Source organism: Ascidiella aspersa, chromosome 9 (assembly GCF_963924565.1).
Source record: "Ascidiella aspersa chromosome 9, kaAscAspe10.2, whole genome shotgun sequence".
Taxonomy (NCBI): Eukaryota; Metazoa; Chordata; class Ascidiacea; order Phlebobranchia; family Ascidiidae; genus Ascidiella; species Ascidiella aspersa.
The window spans coordinates 1321275-1333191 of NC_139455.1; the positions used below are offsets into that span (position 1 = coordinate 1321275).

General features: G+C 35.3%; 1 pseudogene across 1 annotated transcript; it reads right to left on the reverse strand.

Moving 5' to 3' along the window:
- Positions 1 to 7741: 7741 nt before the first annotated feature.
- Positions 7742 to 11079, reverse strand: LOC146131805 (4-galactosyl-N-acetylglucosaminide 3-alpha-L-fucosyltransferase FUT6-like; annotated as a pseudogene). Its single transcript, XR_014501660.1, has 3 exons — positions 10500 to 11079; positions 9844 to 10060; positions 7742 to 9390 (listed from the first exon to the last, which is right to left on the reverse strand). The product of XR_014501660.1 is annotated as a 4-galactosyl-N-acetylglucosaminide 3-alpha-L-fucosyltransferase FUT6-like (transcript).
- Between the last annotated feature and the right edge of the window lie 838 nt (positions 11080 to 11917).

Below are 11917 nucleotides of genomic sequence, written 5' to 3' on the forward strand. Positions count from 1 at the left end.
GAATGAAAGATGAAAATAAACAAAGAAGTTTTTTCATCATCATTATTAAACCGCGTTTAATGGAAAAAACAACAACAAAAAAACTTTTAAAGAAAAAACACAAAGTGAGAGATGATTTTTTTATAAAAATATTCCCGTTGTTTTAATCCATCTAATCTAATATACGCATCTGCTTTCTTTCTGCTCTTTACGTGAAACAAACCGAACACACAGACAATGCTTTTAACGACATTTATTTAAAAATTTACAGCTCGCAAAAAAAAAATTTACAGCTTTGTTGTGAAACAAACCAAACTTTTAGGTGAAAACCGAAATTTACGTGAAGCAAAACCGAAATTAAAAAATTACAGCTCGCAAACGCAATCAGGCCACGTAAACAACACTTAACAAAAAATCTTGCACAATTCAGATCCGAAACCAATGGTAAGGGGTATTTTTATCAGGCCGTATACAACAATTGAACCGAAAAGCGCTAAATTTTCAGTGGAATTTGTTTATTATTCCTAAAGAAAACACTTATTTAGCAGCATAATTTATCATAAATGTTTGCTCGAATAAAAACGTAATATTCAGTTGTAAAGTTGAGAATTTAGATTAGCGCCCATTGAAATTTCACCTTTATAGAGGCAGCAGAAGCAATATGTACTGGACTACTTTTTAACATAACTTACATGTAAGTCCAAGTCAATCATATTGCCAAGTCAATAGAAAGTAACTATTAAAATTTATGAAAAAAAAATAAAAACGCAATATACAGCTAGCAAAAGTGAGATAAAACAACCAAATTTTATTAGAAATCCAAGTCCAGTCATTTTTTTACAGTAAAAGTTTATTGCGAATACCATGAAAAAGAACAACGTTGAAATAATGTTGATATAGGTTTGTTGGATAGCTGGATACAGAAAGGATCTGAAAAAAAGTAAAATAGTATTTTATCCATCTTCAGTACGTTTAAACTGAACAACTAAATATATTTTATGACTAGGATCTCCCAATGGCACAACCTTAAAAAGTATTCTCATTGCAAAATAATATTTTATTATGACATCCTAAACAAGGTACGCGACAAGAAATCAAGGAAACGAAAAATGAACGATAACTAATACAGCGTTACGTCACAAACACGCAAGCGACTAATGCAATACAATTATAGTGTGACGTCATAGTGCAATTGTGACAGGTGAAAAAGGTTAGTATCAAACACACAATCCACACTAAACACATGCAAGTCGCGCAACAATTCACAATTCAATCGCTTAATGTTTAATAATCTTATTGCGAATATCAGAATTACAAAACTACGATTAACAAATTAAAAAATTCGATTGCTTCATTCTCCAATAATATCCTGTTTGAGTTGGACTTCTGTCAATACATAGGTGTTGGGAAACTTCTGCTTTATTCCGATATTATTATTAACACAAACATTGTTGCTATGCGATACAATGACGTAATTAATGGGATATTACTGGGAAAGCAAAATATATAATAATATCTCACTGAAAAATATATTGCTACCGATAACCATAGGACGTAAACAAGCAACATAGACAAACTAATTTTAATTTGGTTATTTAGGCCAGAAATTTGTCAAGCGTTAAGAAAGTTGTACTTATACCTCAAGTTTTGGTTAACTCGCTGCACTGGAACGTTATCTTTGTGAAGTTTCTTGGGTCCTTTGTATCGGTCGGACTATTCCGATACTACCTCTTGGTATCGGGTAACGGGACAATCCTAATCAAAATAAAAATGTTATTTTCCACGTTATTTTTCGAAGCAAATGAACTCTCTTTAAAAATTAACAAGTTAAATTTTATGCTTGTTGACTTAATGAAACCGCCGATAATTCAAAGCATACAGTAGGTAATGTTAAGGTTGTTGGGTAAAAATTGAACGTAAGTTTTTATACGATCTGCTAAACCAGGTGTGGGCAATTAGTTTTTTGGCGAGACCGGTCAGAAATAGGATAAAAACACACGTTTAAACACAAACTTGCAAAATAACGTCTTGTAACGTTATAAGAGTTGTGCGGAAATGTGTGCAACAGAAGCCTAATGTTGCGCGCCGCTATTTCTTTTATTTAGTAAACTATAATTTAGATTTAGACGACGTGACGCATATATTGAGCACAGATAAAATATGTACGTAAAAAAAAGAAAGAAAATGTATTCCAGTATATTTTATTTAGCCTTTGTACCAGCACTCAAAAAAGTTCGTTTGCTTTGATTTAAATTAGTGAAATTTTAACGCAAGAACCACTGGTTCCATACGATGCAAGTTCTAAACATGACTAACATTCAGGGACAAAAACCCTTTTCCAATAAATCAAAGATAAACATGCTTTCAAAAATATATTTCGGTCTAACACTATGAAAATATTACCAATGAACTTTCCAATTTTCATTCTTTGAACATCGTAATTCCATCTTTCGGGATCAGACCTCTCTAGTTCCAACTGACCTCTGCAAGGCTGGTCCGACAGTGCACTGAAAAGTTTGTTTTAGTTAAAGAATATTTCTAATGGAGAACTTTATTGTTTAACGAGTCTGCCATAATATAACATTTTAAGTTTCAGTATTTTATGTAAGCCTAGTGACAAAAACATGGATCAGTGATGGAAGTTTGGTTAAAAAAAAAGCACTGGCGTTTTATCTGGATTATATTGGCTAAACTTTTAATTTAAAAGGTTACGTGACGCATTAAGCGTATCAAGGATTCACATATTGCTCGAAACAACGGAATGGAAGGTTTAATTTCTAAGTTTGAATCACATGTCGCAACATGCCATAGTATGCTTGGCGCTTTGGGCTGAATAGATTTCTTAAAACTAAAACACTGATATAACTTCGCGCAACCCGAAAATATTTTTGGGTTGAGTAAAAAAAGGGGAAAATACAGTTTAGGTTGCATTGCCTGGTGAGCGTTGATCCGGTGCAAACCTACGTTTCCGCAGTGGATACAGTTAATAGGCCCGTAATAACAACTCCAGAATGTTCACCTGCTTGGTAGAGTTGGTCGAAGAACAGGATAAGCGCGACGTGGTGATCCGGTACAAAGCTGCGGCGTTAATCAGCCAGGGCGCTCAGCTACAGCGACCAGTAGATTGACGGAAACCAACCTTGCTTAAATGAAACCACCATCTGATGATTGCAAAGCATTAAAATTACGAGTAGGCTTTAGAATATGTCCAGTATTAAATAAACAATTCAATCTTAAAAAAAAAACAGGTAGAACTAAACGGCAAATTTTACCTTGCCAGGAAATTTGGCGCCGTGCAATTCTTGTATGGCTTTGTAGTTTGTTTAAACTATAGCTATGGGAAAATCTTGGAACTGAGTTTTGGGAGATTTGCTATCTCTATTATCTGAAATACAACAGGCCTACATTTTTTCAGATCAAACTAGTTGAATTAGCGGCTCTTATTTAAGACGATAATTTTTTTTTATTGCTATTATAAACCTGGATTTATACCTACGGTGATGTTATTTCAAATGTTGTCTCTTGAAGTCCAGTTATATTCCAAAAAAAAAAATTGAAAGACATCGATATGGATCATCAAAGCTTCTGCCGTCAAGTTCTACAAAATGAAAATATAGGTGGAACAATCACATTAAATTTAAACAAAAATAGTCTTATGTTCTTAATACAATAAATGTTTATGTTCAAAAAGTACTTTTTCTCCAGGTTAAAAGACAAATGAATCCGTTCAGTAACTTTTATAGCTGTATGTAAAAGTTTCTGAAAAACAAAAAGATTGGTTAAAACAGTTAAAGTTAATTAGTAAAACATTTGTACAAAAACCTACACTAAACCGACTGCAATAAATTGGGAGCGATATTCGCTTCAAAGATGTATTTTTTTCTTTGTAGTAGTTATTACTTAACCAAAACTTAAGCTTCCGTCTTTAAACCCAGTTATATTTCCCGACTTGCTCACCGTTTAACATGGTTTATGGTTTGAATATCACTTTTAACGAAACTTCGAAAATTAATTTAAACCACCAGCCATCTAATAAAAGTTTATCTGTTATGTATTTAGGATTCACAACAGTAAAATGGAGTCAAATTTATATTCAGCTGAATTCGCATTTTTACGTCATACCGGTATGTTGAATTACTTAGTATTTAAGTAATGTGAAAAATAGAAGGCAAAAAAATATTTAAAAAACACGTTAAATTTTTTTCCCGATAAACCTGTGGTAACCTTCCATATAGGACACCAGTATAGGTCGCGGTGAATCAGTTGGAAACGATCATCTATAGCAGGGGTCGGCAACCTACGGCCCCGATGTAATTCTTCCGGCCCGCCGGCTCTTTGACAAATTAGACACCATTTCACATAATCTTTGACTATTATTGTAACTACAAAAGTGGGAAAATTTCCGCGCTTCACGCGAATGATCATTCTATATCCGGTTTAATTGCGTTTTGATGCTGTCTTTTCAACTAGATCAGAACTTCTTTACCGTTGCGCCGTGGACACCTGCCAAGTGCTTCGCGGAAAAACGGAACACGTATTTAAAAATATTTGCGTTTTTGCAGTGCAAAAACGATCCGAGGCACGCCTGATGCACAGTTGTTCGAACATATTAATAACACAATTTTAGTTATATCAGTTTGGTTTTGGCCCGCGATAATAAAAAGGTTGCCAACCCCTGATCTGTAGCAATGGTTGTCAAAACTTAATTTAGCTAGCGGTAAACTGGCAAAGGAATAAAACCTATTAAAAAGTTGAGAATCACTTCGGTATGTACACAGTTAGTGCAGCCACAAGAAAGCTATCGTGGGCAATTAACGAGCCGAAAAAACGTAAATACGCGAGTACAAATTTAAATAAAAAATAAGCGAGTTGTTTATAGATGTATAACATAAACGTTCCCAGTCGACTTTTACGATCACACAGCACACAACAAAACCGAAAGGCGGTTTTGCTTAGAGAGAAGAGAGAAAAGAGAAAAAATAGTTTCAGCAAACAAGTAAAACAAAAGTCGACTGGGGACTTGGGGGGAATTTCCTGGTTATTAACGTTGCTTGTAAAATTATTCGGAGGAAAAATATTTTACTGACCAATGAATCGAAATTAGCCCTGTAGCTTTAATCTGGTGGCTTGTGTCATTTTTGTGCACAAAACCAAGCGATGAACTGTAATCGCCCCCCATATAACCACAATTATTAGGAAAACTATTTGCGGAAGCGAATGACTCTCACGGACACCAGCCATTAAAGCGAAATAAAGCAACATTAACGTCTGAATAAAACAGTTCAGAATAACTGAAATACGACATACCTAACGGAGCCAAACAAGGGCGCCGAAACGTCGACAACAAATGGCCCCTGATCGTCCCATACCTCCTACCTACAGTTTAGTTGTTATTTTGCCGCGGATAATACGGCGTAATTAGCTTTAATATGTCGTTTGGTGTTACTAACTATGGCTATAGATTTTTAGGGGTATTATTGCCTTCAGGTCTTATTGTGTGTTCCCATTAATTCTCACATATAGCTACGGCCTTCAGACATATTAGCCAAGAAAAGAACATGTTGCTTTCGTCCGTCAGAACCAACATACGGGCCCCAGCTATCCCAACCACAACAAAACAGATAACCTTTATATCGATGACAATATTACGATTATATTTTTACTGTTGATTGTGGCCGCTGACTGTAAACTTTTAGGTCTTTCGAAGCTCCCAAGAACGTTATAGATTGAAAACTATTTTGAATAAATTATATTTCTATTTCTTGCAAACCAAGACTTTCATATGAAATGGCAGTAAATAACTGATCACGGATTTAATAAAGCGGCGGACCTCCCTTAAATAACGTTTGTGCTATTATTTACGTAAAAATCCTAAATTAATATAAAACACGTACTATTTTAATTACTTTGGAACACTATATACGGGTCTGTTCATAAGTTTAATGGTGAAAATAACGGCCCAAATAGACGTAAAAAGCGACATGCTTTGTTGTTCAAACGTGGCCTTCATGTCACTGATGATGGCATGAGCATTTGCCGAAACGTTTGAACAATAAAGCATGTCGCTTTTTATGTCTATTTGGGCCGTTATTTTCACCATTAAACATATTTTAATTACGCTATTTAAAAACAAACTTGCCGGACAGCGCATTGGTTGAGCAAGAATGACCCTTTCCACCTTGACAGCATTCCACCACTGACACGTTTTACTTTTTCTTTCTTCAATCTGCCGAAAAAAGGAATTTCGATCCGCGCTGATTACTCGTGAGGTCACGTGACGACTACAGCAGCCTCAAGCATCGACACATTTCGTATTTGGGTGGAGGTGTGAAAGCAATATATTTATCTGTATGATAAAATAAAATAAATTTAGCGTTTGTTTGGTGAAGTACAAAACAGCAAGAGAGCCGATAAAAGTAAAATATATTACAGCACCTGGTAATAGTTGTATGCCCCAGTGGCGTAATAAAACAAAATCATCCGAACAAAACGCACAAAGTTGCTCCAAACCGACAACTTGAAAGCTTTCCAGTTTCCTTGTGAAGGCGCTTCCAGAAAGTCAGCGGCGCTTTCCTCGATCAGCTGATCGAATCAGCTTGGAATTTCGCGCCGCGCGTAAACTTAATGCTGGTAACCGTATTTAAGGAAGAATTTTTTTTCTACCCGAAATATTATAAACTATTAATTAATCAGTGTTTGTCAAGGCAATATTGATCAACAATAAGGAACCAAATAATTACTTTAGCACTCAAGTTACCTAACAAATTATGACTGGTTCATTTGGTTATGTAACAAACGAACTATACAGATTGCTCATAAATATAAACAGCAGACGCATTTACTTCCAACCTTCTTATTATGCTAGTCTACTTTTTGTTTCTGTCTGATTTTGTGTTTGTAATTTTCTACGACGGAAAGAAATCAACTAGTGAATCAGTATTTCTTAAGCTTTATAGCGACCAGCCACATCCTAAGCGTAAATGACAAAGCTTTGGCGATCCAAATCTCTTAACTGAGGTTTTCGTGAGAGTTTAAATATTATTATGATTCATATTTTAGTATTACTTCCGCAATTTTACTCTGGTTTTTTAACTTTGAGTTTTATTGTTTATATACAGCTATTAAGATAATAATAGAACATTGAAGGTGCTAATTAATGCTCCGACTACATAAAAACTCACAATGATAACAATTGCGTCCCACCTTTTTTATAAATAATGCTTGAACAACCTCTTAAAGAAACACTTTGTTGCTTGAGAATATTGCAACAATTTTAGGAACATTCGGCGAGGAGCAATTTTGGTTAAACATTTTTAAACCAAAATGAAAAACACGTTTTATTTAAATAGACATTCTAGCTCAAATAAACGTTTCAGGCCTCTCTTTCGAAAAATACAACAATACACATTATTGCAAAACAGTTCTCTATCAGTTTTCTATGAAGATCGAAACGGCACAATTCAAAACCAAAGCTGTTTCAAAGTTTTCAAGTTTCAAGTTTTTAACGCTGAACAAGAAAACACACAGTTGTTTGAAATAATATAGCAAGAAAAAATGGATTTAGTAAAATGTTTAAGTTCGATTTTGCTGTTTTAATATAGGCAGCAAGGCCGTATTATTTAAAACGGTTTCAAACTCTAATTTTTTTATAGCACTTATTTCCTGAAACAAAATGTTGCAAATTGACCTCAACAAAATCGGTTCAACTTCCTTAAAGTTTTCAATAGAAAGCAAACAAAGTGTAATAAAAGCAAGCGGTTTCAAGCATGAACAATGAACATTCTACTTCAGAAAAACACTCAGTTGTTTTAAACAATACGGCAATTGAAGAAGATTTCAGCGGAAAAACAAGTTCGTTTAAACAGTTTTGTTAAAATGACAAATTGGGACAAAATTTGCAAAAAAGCAAAATCGCTTTTACACTTTCAATGGAAACAGCAAACCCGTTTTATGGAAATTAAAGATGTACTATTTGTTTCAAAAACAAATACCGCAGGGTTTAGAGGTATTAAACAACAGAACCATTTTTTTTAAAACGTTCTATTAGTTTTTGAAACATAAAACAGCGGAATTCAGTGGTAATTATGCAGCACAACTGTAATGTTAAAAATGAATAAAAATATATTTGAAACGTTCACAAAATGCCATCTACTTCTGTATGGGCTTTGATATTCATTCTACGTCTAACTAATATCTCCAATCGAATGCCCCAAAACCGTTCTATCAGTATCCAAAACAGAATACCGCAAAATTCACAAGGCAATTAAGCAGCAAACCGCTTTAAACATTAAAACCGTGGTATTCGACGCTTTCAAAATGCCACTTATTTTTATGTATAGCCTTTAATATTCTTACTTCGTCTAACTAAATTCTAAAACCTCCAACCGAATGCTACAATAACGTTTTTTCAGTATCAACAAAGAGAATACAGCGGACATGAGATCCTTAAGCTTAAATCAGGGGTGGGCAACTTACTGCCCGCAGGCCAGATCCGGCCCCCCAACGCAAGTCACCTAGTTTGCAAACTGGGCACGAGGCCATTCTTCATATATTTTTTTCATGATTTAACTACGAAAAAGCAAATTATTTTTTTCACTTTGCGTTAATCTTTTCCTCCATTGAGTGTAAATTGCAAAATACCCTAGTTTTATCCCTGATTAACTGACGTTGCGGTTGTTATAATAAGATAAATGTCTACACAGTTAGCATTTAACTGCCTGCGGAGACCTTTTTTATTTAGATTTGGCCCGCGACTAGAAAAAGTTGCCCACCCCTGGCTTAAATGCTGGCAACGACTTTACTGGTTTTGATAACAAACCTTCGGATTACTCAGAACGAATTCAGCTTCAAGCGATTTAATCGTTTTACGCTGGGAACCCTTCTCAAGAAAAACCTCGCACAAAGACTTGGGCCTCGGGTGTGCTTTCAGTCCCGGGTGTTCCCCCTCGACCTGCGTTATCATGACGTCATCGCTTACACCCTCTTGCTCCCTCCAGCGGAAGTACTCGCGGTACGCTTTCGGGTTTCGATCTAAGAAGTTTAAATGCTCCACGAGAAGTGAAGGGCTCGCGAAATCCTCGGCGTGTATGAACGAATTCGGGGGGGCAACCTTGATGACGTCATCTTTGGCGGGTCCCCAAACCACCGGGACAGCCCCGTTTCCGAGAGCGGTCCTCCAGAACTTCTCGGTGATGTAGTCTTTGCAGTGAAGAGCATTCTCGAAAGCGAAGTAGAACTTTGCTCCTCTGACTTTGCTCTTTATCTCCTCTTTTTTGCTCTTGGGGGGAGCTGCTCGTTCCCAAAACACTTGCCGAAGATTTCGACACGCAGACCGGCTTTTACAAGGCCGTTAGCGTACGCAAGCCGCTGTCTGGCGCCCCTAGCGGGACCGCAGTTGCTCACAAACCAAACCTGCGAACGATTATTATCTTTAAAGCAAACAATTGTTTTAATAAAAAACAGAAAAAAAGATTTTTCCGTGATATTTTTAAGTCATAAAAGATAAATAATGTTAAATAAACGGTAAGGAAGGTAAAAAAAAACTGGTAAAAAAAAGAAACGTATTTAAGATACAAGTAAAAACACTTTTTTTAGGAAAAAAGTTTCCATTATGCAATTGGTAGTTAGACTATACCAAAAAAATTTGAAAAGCGTTTTCTGTGGCAAAACTGGTTTAGTTAGGTATTCTTTCTTTTTAGACCTTATTCCGACTATTGTGTATTGTTCATATTTATTAGTTTATTCTTAACCGTGTTTTATTTAGTTTAGACGATGATAACTCTATGGTTATTTCGGCCTCGTTGCTTACAATTCCAGCAAATCGAAACTGTGCTTTATAAACACTACTATTACGTAACAACCCACAGCGAGAGTCTTTTTTCCCGCCACGATCTCGTCCACGACCTTTTGACCTCTGGGCATGCGCAGTGCGTTGCTACGGTAACCGTAACCACGGTTTACGTCTGCGTCATATCGGTAGGTCCAGGTCCAGTTGAAAAAGCCCCCAAAGGGTCGGTAATGTTTGGGGTCCATTGTTTGGGGCGACTCAGCAGACCACCAAACAAACACCTGATTCGGACTTCTGCCACAAATAAAAATTGAGATTTTTTTTAATTAGATTAGAATTAGAATTAGTGAATATTTGAAAACCTTAATTTATACTTAAATTACATTTAATTATTTGCAATCAAATTAGTGTAAATTTGAATTTATTCTAATGAGAAAGTGAACATAACATTTGTGTGCTAATCATGGGATTGAGCAATGCTTTTCAAACTGTAAATATACCTGAAAAGTCGTTGTGACAAAACAACTTGAATTCAAATTATTTGTTTCGAAAAAGAGACTAAAATGCCGTTGGACAAAGTGGCATTTTTAGTAAAACCAAAATTAGTTAAGAAACATAATTACAGCATACAATCAATTTACAAAACTAACTACGTTTTACTACAAACTCCAACAATTATGCTCCAAACTTTACTACTTTAAATACCTCACAACACTATCAACAGTGTAAATACCTGTAATGCTTCCATGGAATCAAACTTTGGTTGACGGTTGTAAAATGGAAAATAATCAAGTCAGCCTCTTTTAGCCTCTTCTTGTCTATAGTGTTCACACATTGGTCAGAGGTAGAGTTCTCCTTGGGTAAGTGAATTGGGTTGTCGAAGGGAATTCCCCAATACAGTATCAGCGGATGCTTGGAAATTGGATTTCTGTTCTTCGCACTTAAGGGGCTTTCCCGATGAGTTGAGGTTAAGTTGAAATTCCTAGTTGGAATTAGTTTTTGTTTCTTACTTTTCGTTTTTGACGGATTGTGAGTGGAGAATGACTGACTGTTAGATGAGATTGACTGAGCGCGGGCGGAATTTGACCTTGGGATTGAAACAAACGAACTTGAGGCCAAATTGTTCTTCGGTGTTCTTGTAAACCACAAATTGGCAGCAAAGAGTGAGATTAGGAGAAGAATTAATCGCAGAAATGATTTTCGATTTACGCGAAGCATTGCGAAGTGCTGACCAGGCTCACGGATCATGAAATAGGCCGCTTTTTTGTCATTTTTTTGCACAAAAAAATATTATCAGGCTATTTAAGTTGACAAACAATCCTGAAAATATCAGAAAATCGTGTGTTTTTAAACCAGTGTGTCCTAAACACTAAACGTGCACATTCAGTTCGTTATGATTAAACACAAGATTTAGTAAGAAAGACTTTATATTTCTACGTATTGTAAAATTTAACAAGTACAGATAACATTTTAAGACAGCAACTGGTATAAGAGGTAAACATATATCTGAATATAGGAACTGGTATTCGAACACTCTATAGAAAGTATTTCGACGCATGAAGCAGGCTTATAACGCAGAAAAATTCCAAATAGCGTAGACAGCTTATTGTTTACATAGTGACCTCAGTATAACTTCAAGCCTACTTGCTATTTCATAATGGCGGTTATGGAATGGCCGAGTCAATCTAAATCCTAAAAGAATTTACTAAACTCAAATATTTTTTTTAACCTACAACCTATCTCCAACGTTTAATTGTGTACAAGTTTTTAATTAGTCAACTATATGTAAATTCTTCAGACATATTTTAAAATTATCGTTATTGACATATTCAAATTAAGTTAGCCTACATCATTTAAATATTACAAATATCACTAAGTTTTAAACTTCGATCTAATATATTAACTTTTTAAAACTTCGATCTAATATATTAACTTTTTAAAACTTCGATCTAATATATTAACAGGGTGTATTGTATGCGAATTAGAAGAGAATAATTCGTTTAGTTCAAAATAGTTTTTTTGTATGATCAAGGGCCACGAAGTAAAAAACGTGAATACAGCAAAACTTAAGGTCTACTCTATTATATATGATAGGTGGAATATTAACAATGTTGCGATACACCTTTGAAATACCCAAATCTCACTACAATT